Source organism: Trichechus manatus, unplaced genomic scaffold, assembly GCF_000243295.1.
Source record: "Trichechus manatus latirostris isolate Lorelei unplaced genomic scaffold, TriManLat1.0 scaffold00075, whole genome shotgun sequence".
Classification (NCBI taxonomy): domain Eukaryota; kingdom Metazoa; phylum Chordata; class Mammalia; order Sirenia; family Trichechidae; genus Trichechus; species Trichechus manatus.
The window spans coordinates 2,190,574-2,207,094 of record NW_004444011.1 but is presented as its reverse complement, the minus strand read 5'-3'; the positions used below and the strand labels follow the sequence as shown (position 1 = coordinate 2,207,094).

Sequence of the window (16,521 nt, the reverse complement as noted above, 5' to 3'; positions counted from 1 at the left end):
CCAACTTTTGGTTTTGTTGATTCTTTCTATTGTTTTTCTATTCTCTATTTCATTTATTTCTGCTCTGATCTTTATTATTTCCTTTCTTCTGGTGGCTCTGGGCTTCTTTTACTTTTCTCTTTCTATTTGTTTGAGTTGTGTAGTTAATGTTTGATTTTGTCCCTTTCTTCTTTTCTGATGTGTGCATCTATTGCTGTAAATTGTCCTCTGAGGACTGCCTTTGTTGTGTACCAAAAGTTTTGGTAGGAAGTGTTTTCATTCTCATTTGATTCTAGGAATTTTTTGATCCCATCTCTGATTTCTTCTGTTACCCGGTGGTTTGTAAGCACAGTGTTATTCAGTTTCCATGTAATTAATTTTTTTTCCTTGTTCTTTCTGTTGTTAATTTCTACCTTGATGGTACTGTTGTCAGAGAAGATACTTTGTATTATCTCACCATTTTGGATCTTGTTGAGGGTTGTTCTCTGGCCTAAGATGTGGTCTATTCTGGAGAACGTTGCATGTGCATTGGAAAAGAATGTGTACTTTCCAGCTGTTGGGTGTAGTGTTCTATATACCTGTATGATGTCAAGTTGGCTGATTGTGCCCTTTAGTTTTCTGTATCTTTGTTGAGTTTCTTTCTAGATGTTCTGTCCTTTACTGAGAGTGGTGTGTTGAAGTCTTCTACTATTACTGTGGAACTGTCAATTTCTCTTTTCCGTAGTGTTAGAGTTTGTTTTATATATATTGGATCTCTGTCATTGGGTGTGAAGATGTTTATTATGATTATGTCTTCATGCTGGATCATTCCTTTAATCATGATATAGTGCCCTTCTTTGTCTTTTACGGTGGATTTTGTTTTAAAGTCTATTTAATCTGAGATTATTATTGCCACCTCTGATCTTTTTGGTAGTTGTTGGCTTGATATATTTTTTTCCAAACTTTGACTTTTAATAAATTCATGTCTTTTTTTCTAAGGTGTGTCCCTTGTATACAGCATAGTGATGGATCTTGTTTTCTTATCCATTCTGTCACTCTCTGTCTCTTTATGGGTGCATTGAGGCCATTTATGTTCAGTGTAATTATTGATAGATATGAGTTTATTGCTGTCATTTTATAGTGCTTTTTTTTTTGTGGTGCTGACTTTTTCTTTGTTCTTCTTACTCTCCTGTGCTGAATTCCTTTTGTTTGTGGATTTTTTTTTCATTTCTTTTGTTTTTGTACATTTTGTTTTTACTGATACTTTACATTTTTCTTCTTTATTTTGATGAGTAGGTTTGTTAATTTTCTTTGTGGTTGTCTTGAAATTTACCCTTATCTTCCTAGGTTTGAACCAGTCTATTATTACTTGGTATTGCCTTGCCTTCATCTCCATTAGAAAGTTCTATACCTATACCGTTTATTCCCTCTTTTATTGCTCTGATATTGTTGTCATTTACAGATTAACCTCTCTGGTTCCCTGTTGTAATTCTTTTGGTTTTGGATAGTCCTTGAGAGTTCATTTCCTAGATTGGTATCTCGCTAGTATGATCTTGTGTCCTAGATTCAGCCTATGGTCTGATGTTGGTTTTTCTCAGACTTAAGGACTCCCTTTAATAATTCTTGAAAGTTTGGTTTGGTTCTTACATAGTCCCTTAGTTTCTGTTTATCTGGAGATGTTCTAATTTCACTATCATATTTGAAGGAGAATTTTTCACGGTATATTATTCTTGGCCTGCAGTTTTTTCTTTTAAGGTTTTATATATGTCGTCCCACTGCTTTCTTACCTGCATGGTTTCTGCCAAATAATCAGAGCTTAGTCTGATTGTTTCTCCTCTGTATGTTACTTTTTGTTTTTCTCAAGCTGCTCTCAGTATTCTTTGTCTTTGGTTTTAGTGAGTGTGATTATGCCTTGGTGATTTTCTTTCACTGTCTATCTCATATGGGGTTCGTTAAGCTTCTTGAATGGTCAGCTTTTCATCTTTCATGATACTGGGGAAGTTTTCTGTCAGCAGTTCTTCAATGATCCTCTCTGTGTTTTCCATTTTCTCCTCCTGTTCTGGAACTCCAATCATTCGCAAAATTCACTTTTGATTGTATCCCACATCATTCTCAGAGTTCCTTCATTTTTCTTCATTCTTTTAACTGATTTTTCCTCAAACAGAGTTGTATTCAACTGTTCATCTTCAATTTCGCTGATCCTGTCTTCTAACATTTCAAATCTGCTCCTCAGCCCTTCTATGACACTATCCGTTTCTGAAATCTTGTTGTTTATCTTTTGGGTTTCTAATTGTTGTTTTTGTATGATTTCTAGTTGTAAATTTACTTTGGCATTTTGTTCCTTTATTTTTTTCCTGAATTCTTCCATTTTTTTGTCTGTATTTTCCATGAATTTGTCTGCTTTTTCCATGAGTTTGTCAATTTTTTCCTCATTTTTGTTTGCTTTTTGCTTCAACTCTTGCGTAGCTCTGAATATTAGAGATTTGAATTTCCTACCAGGTAGTTATAGTTCCTTTTCTTTTACTGGAAAGTTATCTGGTATTTTATTTTAGATGCCTACTAGAACCATCCCATCCTGTTTTTTTAGATGTGCTTTGATATTGTCTGCTGTCTTTGGGACATTCAGTAGTTATTTTCCCTGTTTATTGATCATAGATTTTTTAATTTTGTCCTGCTTTTTTGTTTCATTTGATTATGCCTGAGCAGGTGGACTATGCATTCTTTGTTGTTTGCTCATCTGTGGGCATGATACTTTTCACCTCCTTGTCCAATGGACAGGGTCAGTCGCTCAGCTATGGTACAGTAGGGCAGGTATAGCTGAAGGAGAGTTGCTGAGGTAGGTCGTTTGTGGCATATACTAGGGCCGACAAGGCAGACCAGGAATCAATGCAGAGCAGATTCCAGTAGGCCATGTCTGTGCTCCTCAGGGGTGTGATCTTCAGCAAACAGTGCAGGTAGGCAGGAAGGAGAGGGAGATTGTGATGTGTGGAGCTAAGTTGGTTATGGGAAAGAGGAGAGAGAAAAGAGAGAAACAGGAACCAAAAACAAACAAAAAAACAAAAAGGGTGCTAAAGGAGCTTACCATTGCAGTGGAGAATTGAGAAACCAAGAAATGGAGAAAAACAAAAAAGAAAAAATATAAAAGAAAGTAAATTAATTAATTAAAATTAGAAGGTGAAAAAAAGAAATCAAAGTCCACAGGGATCCCACTGGTGCGGCTGCAACGATTGAGGAAGTGGCTCCCAGGCTGCGAAGTACATCCTGGCTAGAAGGGGTAGAGATGTCACACATTGCCAGGTACTCTGGAGACCACAAGAGAAGGTACTTGTAGGGAGATGAAAAACTGAGAAATGAAGAAAGACAAAAAGGAGATAAGAGAGAAAAGAAAACAAAAACAAATTAAAAAAAAAAAAAAGATAGAAATTCTCCCAGGGATGCCACCGCGCGGCTACACAGACTAGGGGAGTTGCTCCCAGGCCGCACAGTACGCCCTGGCTAGAAGGGGCTCCCAAGCCAAGAAAAATAAAAGAAAACAAACAAAAGAGAACAAATCAAAACAAACAACCAAAAAAGCTCTGGGGATCCTACCAGCATGGCAGTGCAGGCCAGGATGCAGTTCCACATTTGAGCGGTGTTTCACAGCCTTTCAAGAAGAAGCAAAGATGGCACATGGAACCAGGTATGTGAGAGAAAGGAGGTGAGAGGTGTAGAAGAAACCAAAAGAAGCAGAAAAAAGCAACACCAGCAACAAACAAATGGCACTCAGGGAGCCAGCCAGTGTGGGCGGGTGGAATCCAAGCAGTGCAGGGCTGAAGCTGGTGCTTGATGGTCAAGAGACTGTGGCCGCAGAAAGTAGTAGAGGCTGAGTGGGGGTGTAGAAAGGTGGCAGGTTGGGAAATGTATATCACTGGTTATTGGTTGTTCTGTCTCCTGCTGGGAGCTCTGTGAAGCTGCTTTCCCATACTCCCTGTTCGCTGATCTCTGACAGGAGTCCAAGATGGCAGATCCATGCTGCATTAGCTGATAAGGGACCTCGGCTAGTAACTGTCCTTGCTCTCTGTTCTCTGTCAGTTTCTTATTCCGTTCGGTGCTTGGCTGAGTTCTTTACCACTTCATTTGATGCTTAGGGTTCCAGGATTGACATTTGTCTCTGTTTGATTTAATTTTTTGGCTCTTTGCTGTGGAGGGACAGCATGTGCTTCTGTCTATAGCACCACATTGCCCGGAAGTCTCTCATCCTACTTTTGGACAGGAGCTTCCCATTTGGTCTCATATATTTGATTGAACTAAGAAGAAAAGACACTATTGACCATGCCTTGAGCCAGCTTATTTCCAGAAAGAGAGAAAACAAAGTCTTACCAGCAACACCTCCATTAATTGGCTGCTAGCTGATATTTGCAGCAACAAATTGTGGGTTTCCATTTTCCCTTTAAATTATCAATAATAGCACTCTATTATACCATAAAAAAATATATCTGGCAGTGAGACAGTTCTTTCATTTGGAAGAAGGCCTGGTTAACGTGAGAAAGTTTAAGAAAAGTAGGCTCCTCACTGATCTTTTCTTTTCTTCTTCTTCTTTTTTTTTTTTTGCTTTGCAAAGTCTCTGAGACAAATTATCTTTATAATGTTAATTAGCAAAGTGACAAGTTCTTATCAAAATCCTAGAAAAGTGCAGGACTTTTGAGAAATTAAATATATTTAAAGCTTGTTAACCTATTCTCTTGACTTCCCAGCTTATTTTATCATTTCCCCATAAAAATATTATTAAACTTAAGTATAATACAGTTTTATAATAGTGCTGAGGGATTTGTAGGGATATTTGTTGTTTTTTATTTCAGAATATAATATTCAGATACGATCACTTTTGACATTTCAGTAATGCAATTTTTAGCTCTACACGTAGAAGTTAAAATAGATTATAGATAGGGCCAGTGGTCTCATTACTAAAACATTTGGCCTCATTTTCCTTATGAAAAACACGGAAGATACGGAAGCAAGGTGAATAGTAAGAGCAAAGAAGTTTAAAACTAGTAAAAAAGGTCATAACCCTTATTGTCGTATGGCAGTAGAAATTTAATAGGTATTATGGGTGCTATTATCATCCAGTTTTATTGTTTATTCACCTCTATCTTTGAGCTTGAGGACTCTTTTATCCTTAAAACTTTCTCTTCCTCCTCAACTCTACCCGCTTGACTCAGTATACACAGATGGTTCGCTAAAGCCATGGTTCTGCTGCTCTGCCCTGGCTACCCACTTCAATTTATAGGTGTCTCTCCAGCTGATTTGGAGAGTCCTTGGTGGCACAAATGGTTAAACGCTTGACAAATAACCAAAAGATTGGTGATTTGAATCCATCCAAAGGCTCCTTGAAAGACAGGCCTGGCGATCTGCTTCTGAAAGGTCACAGCCTTGAAAATCCTATAGAGAGGTTCTACTCTTCACACATGGGGTCACCATGAGTCAGAAATGACTCAACAGCAACTAACAACAACACACCTGATTCCACTGGCAATTATAAGAGGATATGCTGGCAATGCCAAGATAACCAGTTTTCCTACTTCTGGCTCTTCTTCTGTTGTTTGAAGTTTGCCCTTTCTGCCTAGGAATTCATTCCATAATTCTAACCCTCTTGAGTCCTAGGCCCTGGTTGGCCTATGTAGACACTATTACTAGATACTTAAATGGTTAAGCACTCAGCTACTAACCCAAAGGTTGACGGTTTGAATCCAGAGGTGCCTCAGAACAAAGATCTGGCAGTCTACTTCCAAAAGGTCACTGCAATTGAAAACCCTATGGAGCACAGTTCTACTCTGACACACGTGGAGTTGCCATAAGTTGGAATCAATTCAACAGCAACTGGTTTTGTTTTGGTTTGGTTTTTATTGATATTCATTGCTAGTAGATGACTACTATTTCCAATGAAGTCTCATGTGCTTAGGTCAGGTGGTTGTCAGTTAAATCCATTAGACAATGTCGGAATCCCCTGTGCAGCCTTTTATAATTGGATGAGCAGACCCCCCCACCCTTCTGACCTTACAAGTAAGAGTTCTTGGAGTGGGGTCCAGGTACATATATAGTTTTAAAAATCTTCATAAGTTTTGTGATATAAATCCAGAGTTGGTAACCATTAAGTTATAACCTTGAAAATTATCTTTTATATTCTTTCCTATGGCTGTAGGTAAAACCTAAAAATAGTTGTTCTCATCTGGGGAAGTAGATAGGAGACTTTTGTCCCCTATCTTGTGCTTGACATAATCATGAATACTAAACCTTATAGAAATCAAATTTAGTCTGTTTTTTGGCTTTCCTAAACCAAGGAGAAATAAAACAGGGCTTCGAACGAGTTCAAACCTATCCAGTCATGGCCAATGAAGTGAAACTGGAACAGACCCAAATGTTTTAAATTTGGGTGATCCGTAACCATAACCACAACAGAAAAAAATTATAGGTTGAAGCCCTGGAAGGGGAGACTCAGAAGAGGTGTAGTGAGCCCTTTCAGGAGCCTCATGCATGAGTTTGGATTGTTGCCAGGACTGAGAAGAATGACACACATTCAAAGCAGCTCAGTTGGCCGCCATCTTTGAAGGAGGCATCTCTGTTTCCTACTGCACAAAACCTGGGCAAGAAATTTGGTTGCTATGCAACACGTACACAGCTATTGTTTTCTAAGAGGGAGATTTAAGTTTCTAGGACAGCTTCAATCATAATTTTTCCAGTTCTGGTTATGGTTCTGGTTCACTCAAATTTAAAAAATTTGAGTCTGTTCCTGTGTTACTTCCTTGGCCATTACTGAACCGGGAAGATCCTGTTCGAAGCTTTGAAATAAAACCAAGGGAAGATGTGTTCCTTGAGGGCAGTGAATTTCAGAGACAATGGAGCATGAATGGAGAGAGAAGAGGCTATTTGAACTGTTCAGGATTCACTTAGTGAAATTAAATTCCTGAGCTGTTTACCCCAGACCATGAAATAACAAAAAGGAAAAGTTATTTTAAAAATATCTGTGTTTAGAGAGGGCACAAACATGAAACATGACACTAAAGGAAACGTGATTCTAGGCATTATTCTAAAGGAAATCAAATATGGAGGAAGCCCCTTGGTTAAATTGCTCTTTGGGTGTTAGCGACATTGAACTGACTGAGATAATAAATCTGTGAAAACCTTAGAGTAGTTTTAGGGTGTGTGTGTGTGTGTGTGTGTGTGTGTGTGTGTGTGTGCGTGTTTTTTTTTCTCTCTCTGACACAAATAAGCAAACAGAGAAATGCTTGCCTGAAAGTAAATGAGCAGTTAGGCATAACAACAAATGAACCAATGATGCAGAAGGCAAACACTGGTGGCTCACCGGTGAGATAAATATGGGAAATAAGCTAAAGACATGATTACATAGATATAACAAAAACAGACAGTGGATGAGAATCACAACCGTAGAGGCAGCTGGAGTTAAATTGAACCCTAGACCTTCTCTTCACCTGTTATCTCTCCCTTGGCAATCTCAGACATTTCCTCTGCTCTCCAGGCCCACAGTCCCAACTACGTAATTGATATCTCTGCTGGGATGTCAATACATCATCTTCAGTATGCTTAACACCAAATTCTTGATGTTTCCCTGACAAACCTAATGCTCTTTCACTTTTTTCTGTCTCAGGAATTCCATCACCATCCATCAGAGAGTAAATTAGGACCATAGCATCATCTTTGACACTTTTCTTTCCCTCATTCCCTATATGCAGTCTATTACAACTTCCTGTCAATTCTGAACCCTCAAATTGAGTCACTTCTCTCCATCTCCGTTACCACATCCTAGTTCAAGAATACCATCATCTCCTCCCTGGGATATTATAGTATCTTCCTGCATTCATCCGAATTCTCCTTCAGTGTCTTCTTCACCCAGTAGCCAAAGAGATCTTTTCTAAGTTTTCATCATTTTGAAACCAGTCCTTCCCTCAAAAACCCTTTATTAGCTTTTCATTATTATAGGATACAGACCCAAATCCTACCAGCCTGGTTGGCACTGGCCATCTTTGCAACTTCAGCATTGGTTTCTCTCCTCTTCCTTTTTGTACTCCAGACATGGCCAGCTTTCGCTTGCTGAGACATGCACTACAGGGACTGAAGATGTGCTGGTCCCTCGGTTTGACGCTATCACTTTTCTCTCTTCATCACCAATCCACCTGGTCAACTCCTTTTTATCCTTCATATCTTTCAGATCTCAGTTCATCCATTACTCTCAATAAAGCCTCTTTCCACCTGACAAGCCCTGGCCAGATTTCTATGTCCTGTTGCAGTTCCAGAGTCTTTTCCTTTAGAGCAAAGTCCTCCATCCTCTGCACTACTAACATTTTGGACTAGATGTTTATTTGATGTGGGGAGCTGTCCTTTGCATTGTAAGTAACATTCTTGGCCTCTATCACTAGATGCCAGTAATACCCCCCCCACCCCAATTCATGACAATTAAAAATGTCTCCAGACATTGCCATATATCCCCACGGGACATTACCCCAGTTTGAGACCCACAGTTTTAGAGAAACTACCTTTTTTCGAAAAAACCCTGAAAACTCCATGAAAGCAAAACCGTGTGTGTTTGTGTGTGTGTGTATGTGTGTGTGTGTGCACTGGATGAAGGGATGAAATAAAAGAATTTTTTAAAAGTGGGGAATAATACCACTACTTGATTCTATTCTCCAAAGTTCATTTTTTCTTTGCTGTCCAAATATGGCTAGGATGACTCTCAAGTTTCTAATTTGATTTTCTTCATAAATTGTAAAACCATTAACCAAAAGAGGGGATTTAGAAGATACAGCTTTGTAATGGACAAAGATGAGTTTGGTTTTAGATGTATTGAGGTTGTCATTCATGAATCTCTAATTGGAGAAGTCAGGACTGGTGCTCAGAAGACAGGTCAGAACTACAGACACATTTGAGTTACCACGATGGGGGTGGTAAATGATAATATGGGGATGAAAGGTAGTCCAGGAAAAAGATATGAAGAAGAGAAGCAAAATCCTACTGTGTTTCACTGAGGAAAGTTTTAGATAAGAAGATCCTTGTTCTAAGTCTTTATCCAAAACTTGAATCACCTGAAGAGTTTGTATTTTAAGATTCAGGAAGAAAAAGTACAGGCAGTCCCTGGGTTAGGAATGAGATCTCTTCCTAACTGTGTCTTCAAGCTGAATTTGTAGGTAAGTTGGAACAGGTGCATACAGTTCTTATTTAGCCTTACTTTAGTGCAAGAAAAGCAGGGCTTTGAACCAGTTCACTCTGGTTCAAACCCCTGCTGAGAATTTGCATTTCTGACAAGTTCCCAGGAAGTTATACATAAGAATCACCTGGGGATCTTGTTAAACTATCTAGATTCTGATTCAGTAGATCTAGGGGTAGAAATGCAAATTCTCAGCAGGGAAATTGTCAGACATGCAAATTCTCAGCAGGGGTTCTAATTGTAAGGAACCAGTTTGAAGCTCTGCAGAAAAAGTTCGAAGCCATTTCAGTGATTTAAAAGCTGCACATGCAGCCCGTGAAGGTGATTGTGTTGAAGAATTTGTTGCAAGTATGGATTAGTTCAGTTGTTTCAAAATGACGGTAAATTTACAGAACATTAAAGGGCAAGTATAAATTGTCCATAAGTTGGACATTTATAACCCAGAGACTTACTGTAATCAAATTACTGTCATGTCCATTTGCACTGACTTATTCTGCTGGTATCAGGAGAACTAGTCAGAGGCGTAACTAGGGTATGGCAGGTATGGCAGATATTACACTGCGTGGCACCACTAAGCAGTTAACCTTGTATGCCAGCTGTGTATCTACTGAAAATGGCACCGATGGGAAACACTGAAATTGTGCACCTGTCCAAACATCTGATGCTCCTCTTTTATATAACTTTATCATAATATCAGTTCAAAAATAAAAGTAAAGCTTGTTAATCTTTTAATTAACATATTACTGTGCTTGAGGAAGGACATCGGGCTGTACCGGGTTAATAGAAACTGCTCTTAGTGGTACCATGTGCCCAGGGCTGGTGCAGTACCCTGGGCTGATACACCACTGGTTGAAATCCCTTAAAATAAGTACTCAGATCTATTTACATCTCTCTATGAGTCAGGAGGAGTCCTGGTGGCACAGTGGTTAAGAGCTTGGCTGCTAACCAAAGGGTCAGCAGTTAGAATCCATGAGCCACTCCTTGGAAACCCTATGGGGCAGTTCTACTCTGTCCTATAGGGTCGCTATGAGTTGGAATTCAACTTGAAGGCAATGGGTTTTGGTTTTGAATGAGTCAGGATGTTGCAAAATCTTTGTAAATTTTGCAAGTCTTTGAGCATAGCCTTCACCACATGTGCTTTCAGACTACAGACATATGCCTTCCGAAAGAGTGTGTCTTAGTCATCTAGTGCTGCTCTAACAGAAGTACCACAAGTGGATGGCTTTCACAAAGAGAAATTTATTTCTTCACAGTAAAGTAGGCTAGAGGTCCAAATTCAGGGCGTCAGCTCCAGGAGAAGTCTTTCTCTCTCTGTCGGCCTTCTCATCAATATTCCCCAGGAATAGGAGCTTCTCTGCACAGAGACCCCAGGTCCAAAGGACATGCTCTGCTCCTGGCAGTGCTTTCTTGGTGGTAGGAGGTCCCCAGTTCTCTGCTTGCTTCCCTTTCCTTTTATCTCTTGTAAGACAAAAAGTGGTGCAGGCCACATCCTAGGGAAACTCCCTTTACATTGGATCAGAGATGTGTAACAATCCTACCCTAATCCGCTTTAACATAAAATTACAATCACCAAATGGAGGACAACCTCACAATACTGGGAATCATGGCCTATTCAAATTGATACAACATTTTTTGGGGGACATAATTCAATCCATCACACAGTGATTGAAAAATAGGAGAGTTTGAACTGAATCAGTTCAAACTGATTAACTCAGTTCTTGAAGTGATTGTTAATGAATCCATTCTGCTCTAATGACTGTTTTATTCTCTTGAGAACGTACTGCCTCCTTGACTTTACATGTGCATCTTTTCAGAGATTCTTATATTTTATGTAACATTTGCGCATTCACATTAGTGACTAGCTGTGTGATTATGGTCATTTTAATTAAATAAACTAGAAACATTCTATTTAATTATTTCATAATTAGCACGTTCAAATCCAGTTCTAGCCTATTTGCTTGTTATACTGGGTTACTATAAAAATGTTTCTCCCAAAACCAGTTGTAAACAACTGGGCAGTATGAACTGATTCTGATATGAACTGATCTGAAAGTTCAATAACAAGTGGATATAACATTATTTTCTACATCAGCCCTAAGAAAAATCAGCAACCCTTTTATATTTGTAGTGTTATTTTAAATTATTAGATAAGACAGGGAAGATTAATCCAACAAAGTCTTCTGTCAGTTTTAATAATAGCAAAGATAATTTTTGTTACTTTATTTGTTTTTCTGGTGCCCTTTTTGATAAAAGGCATTAGCTTAAGCCAGGAAAAAGAGTGACTTACAAGCTGAAAGATCATAAAATAATGACATTTCAAATTTAGACAGACAGTCGAAATATATTGGCAAAAACTCACTCATATAAAAATTGAATTTAAGAACTCACTGAATGACAAAATTGTTTATACCTAAGGAGGACAGAATCAGAATTTAACAATAGCTATCTAAATACTATTTTAAAAGTAGTTTGTTACGTACAGTGAGAAGTGAGCATGCATAGATGTTTTATATAGTTACGGTGCATTTTACTATATGTAGTGTATTCTTGAAGAATTGGATTTAAGTTAAATTTTTGATAGCTTTTAAAATAGAATAAATACTAATGTAATAAGGTTTTTCCAAAAACAAACAGCCAGTAAGTGGCAGAGCCAGTATGCAAATTCAGGACATAAAGCCTGCAAATCTTGTGCATTCAGTTACCACCCTGTATGTGGCATTCCTATTCTTTCATGGAGTGTGAATAGAGAACTAGGAGCTTTTTCTCACAATTATTTGCTACCATTCTTGCACAGCTTACTTCCATCTTTGCAAAGTGATCAAATAGATACAAGCAAAGGGGAAGTATGGAAATGTCATTGGCTTAAATGTGGGCTAATCAGATATGCAAATTGAAGGCACAAATTGTAGAAATACCAGAAAATTATGTAACGTGGGTTTTTTTTGTTGTTGTTTGTTTGTTAGTTTACCCCCTTGCATAGTAACTTTTATAAACTAGTGGCACCAACTTCATGAGATTTGAGGGGTAATAAAACGTCTATTGATTTTTATCTTTACCTTAGTGTGAGTTTCAAATCCTTTCTGATTATTTCTTTTTCATGCAGGTATAATTTACATAGAGTGATATGCATTAGTCTTAAGTGTATAGTGCTGTAAGTTTGACTAGAAAGCTATTGTTATATACACCCAAGTAACCTACACCTCTGTCAAGATGTAGAACATTTCCATTACCCAAGGAGGTTCCCTCATGCCTCTTCCCAGTCATTCCCACACCTCCCTCCACCCGTAGCTAGAGATAACCACTGTTCAGATTTCTATCATCATAGACTAGTTTTGCCAGTTCTAGAACTTCATATAAATGTAATCATACAGTATGTTCTTTTTTATGTCTGGCTTTGTTAGTATATATCTCTCGAGATTCATCTATACCATGTATATCAGTATTTTCCCCTTCTATTGCTGAGTATGAATATTACTTAATTTGTTTATCCATTTTCCTGTTGGGTGGATATTTGGGTCATTTCCCTTTTTGGCTATTATAAATAAAGTTGCTATAAACATTTTTGTGCAAGTTTTTTTTGTGATCACATTTTTATTTCTTTTGAGTAAATACCTAGGAGTAGAAATGCTACTACAATTGTAGTAGAATTGTAGGATAATTGCTGCTATTAGAACGAACAAATCTGTCTTGGAAGAAGCACAGCCAGAATACTCCTTAGAAGCAAGGATGGCAAGACTTCATCTCACTTACTTTGGACATGTTATCAAGAGAGACCAGTCCCTGGAAAAGGACATCATGCTTGGTAAAGTAGACAGTCAGTGAAAGAGAGAAAGACACTCAATGAGATGGATTGAAACAGTGGCTACAACAGTGGGTTCAAACATAGCAATGATTGAGAGGATGGCGCAGGACCAGGCAGTGTTTTACTATGACTTGGAACAAACTCAACGGCACCTAACAACAACAGAATTGCTTGGTCACAGGTCAGATACATGTTTAACTTTATAAAGTCATCAAACCATTTTCCAAAGTGGTTGTACCATTTTAAAATTCCATTTTACATTCCCTTTAATAATATATGGAAATTCTAGTTGCTCAAAATCCTTTTCAACATTTGGTATTGTCTTCTTAATTTCAACAATTCTAGAGGATATTTCTTTGTGACTTTAATCTGTCTAAACCTTTTGAGAGATTAGATTTTGAAACTGTTCTATATTGTAAAAGCAGTAGTTCTGATTTAAAGAGTTTGGAAAATACTGAATATTTTAAGTAATAATGTAAAAATCACCTGTAAGTCCAAGGTCTGACATTCAAAACTGTTTAGCTGAATATATATGTATATATATGTAGAGTCAGAACACCAAGTGAGATGTTTCAACAAATGGATACAGTGCTGGAAGTGCTCACTCATCTATGCCAAGAAATTTCGAAGACAGCTACCTGGCCAACCGACCGGAAGAGATTCATATTTATGACTATTGCAAAGAAAGGTGATCCAACAGAATGTGGAAATTATTGAATGATATCATTGATATCACACACAAGTAAAATTTTTCTGAAGATCATTCAAAAGCAGTTGCCGCAATACATTGGCCGCGAACTGCCAGAAATTCAAGCTGGATTCAGGAGAGGATGTGGAACATAGGATATCATTGCTGACATCAGATGGATCCTGGCTGAAAGCAGAGAATACTAGAAAGATGTTTAACTGTGTTTCAACTGTGTGGATCATAAAAAATTATGGATAACATTGTGAAAAATGGGAATTCCAGAACACTTAATTGTGCTCAGGAGGAACCTGTACGTAGATCAAGAGGCAGTCCTTGGAACAGAACAAGCAGACACTGCATGGTTTAAAGTCAGGAAAGGTGTGTATCAGGGTTGTATCCTTTCACCATACTTATTCAGTATACTGAACAAATAATCTGAGAAGCTAGGCTATATGAAGAAGAACAAGGTATCAGAGTTGGAGGAAGACTCATTAAAAACCTGTGTAACGCAGATGACACAACCTTGCTGGCTGAAAGTGAAGAGGACTTGAAGCACTTACTGATAAAGATCAAAGACTACAGCCTTCAGTATGGATTACACCTCAACAAAAGAAAAACAAAAGTCTTCACAATGCACCAATGAGCAACATCATGATAAACAGAGAAAAGATTGAAATTGAAAGGATTTCATTTTACTTGGATCCACAATCAACACCCATGGAAGCAGCAGTCAAGAAATCAAATGAGGAGGCAGGGTTAAGATGGCGGAGTAGTCAGATGCTTCTGGTGGTCCTTCTTACAACAAAGACCCCAAAAAACAAGTGAATCGATTATATATGACAGTCTAGGAGCCCTGAACATCAAAGGCAAAGTTGAGGAATTGGACTGAGTGGCAAGAGAGGAAGAGAAGGTTCGGAAGCAGTGAGGACTTGCCAGACCTAACCCAGCAGGAGCCGGAGCCCTTCAGGCCAGACCAGCTCATGGTGTGCGGTGAGGCAAGCAGCAGTGCTCAGGAGGCGTTTTCCACAGTGAGAGAGACCCAGCAGCAGAAAGCCTACTCGGCCATCCAGAACCAGTGAGAAGCAGCCTTTGATTGGTGAAAGATAAAGTATTTGTGTCTAGCCTACTGCACAGATCAAAAACACCTCTCTTTGGGAAAAACCTCTTTTCCATTTACCTCCCCGCTTCCTGCTCTGCACTGGGTCCAGAATGACTTCAACGATTACTGAGTCCCCTGGGCCAGAAGTAGGACCCATCATGCACCCTGTGCCATTCTCCCGGCCTTGGAGAGGGAACAAATTAACAAACTGGAGAACAAATAATCTGCCGGCTCCCCTAAGCCAGGAACTCAGGGTAGGCACAGCTCCTTTGACAACATGCAGGCATAAGGGGTCCACGGACTTTAAGTGCCTTTGCTCCTGCATAGACTTGTGTGCACCTGTTTCAACAGCGTAGGCCCTCGTTACCACAGTACAACAGGGTATATACCTGAAGTCTAACTTCAACTGTTTCAGCTCTGAAGTGGGAGGTTCGTGACATTTGACACTGCTCTCCCCATTAAGTAGAGTATTCACCTACCCACATCAGGGGCCTGAGGACTGGTGGCCACCCACGCCACCTAGCCACTTGCAACAGGAACTCAAGAATAAGTGGTGCGTTCTAGTCCTTACTGCCAACAGCCCTGGGTGCTCATAGTCTGGCTGCAAAACCCACCCATCTAAGTGTTCTAGGAAACAGGGACAAGCTTCCCTCCTGGACACTCAGGCGCAGCCATCGGCCCCCTGCCTTGCACAGCGTGTGCCCCCCTGCTGCAGCCAGATGCCTGTGCCTACACCAATCACCCATGCCTGTCTAAGACTGTAGGTGAGAGCCTACACCACACACTTGGTGGCTGACTACCTGGATACCTGAGCTGAATCCCTACAGAAGTGAGCAGACTTCTGAGCTCACATACGTAGTGGGAGGTCTGGCCACCTGGTGGCACGACACTGGCATTTCAAGGGTGCTGTGATCAGGCTAATCACATGAGCAGCCTATATGGGCATATCAAAACAAAACAAGAAGCTAGGATACAGTAAGCAAACATAAATAAATATAACAACTTATTGATGGCTCAGAGACAACAGTCAATATCAAATCACATAAAGAGACAGACCATGATGGCTTCAGAAAGCCCCCAAAATAAAGAATAAAGAAATCTTCTGGAAGAAGAGAATTTCTTCGAATTACCAGAGGTAGAATACAAAAGGTTAATATACAGAACTCTTCAAGAGATCAGGAAGGAAATTATGCAAAGCGCAGAACACGCAATAAGGGAACTTAAGGTTAGAGAAGAGCAAAATGACAAATTTAACAGGCTGCAAGAATCTGTAGAGAGAGCAATCAGAAATCCAGAAGATTAACAATAAAATTTCAGAATTAGACAACTCAATAGAAAGTCATAGGAGGAGAACTGAGGCAATGGAAGTGAGATTGAAGATAAAGCACTTGACACCAACTTATCTAATGAAAAATCAGATACAAATTTAAAAAAAAAGAAGAAACACTAAGAAGTATGTGGGACTCTATCAAGAAGAGTAACCTACGAGTGATTGGAGTACCAGAACAGGGGAGGATAACAGAAAATACAGAGAGAATTGTTGAAGATTTGTTAGTAGAAAACTTCCCTGATACATGAAACATGAGGAAATATCCAAGATGCTAATCGAACCCTACATAATGTAGATCCCAAAAGAAAGTCACCAAGTCATATTATACTTTAGCTTGCCAAAACCAAGGATGAAGAGAGAATTTTGAGAGTGGCTAGGGATAAATGAAAAGTCATCTATCTACAAAGGAGTGTCAATAAGACTAAGCTTGGACTACTCAGCAGAAACC

The 16,521-nt window shown here is 39.1% G+C and overlaps 1 protein-coding gene across 1 annotated transcript in view; it reads left to right on the top strand.

Moving 5' to 3' along the window:
* GPR158 (G protein-coupled receptor 158) overlaps positions 1–16,521 on the top strand; it is a 734,231-nt gene that overhangs the window by 426,840 nt on the left and 290,870 nt on the right. The window lies entirely within an intron of this gene.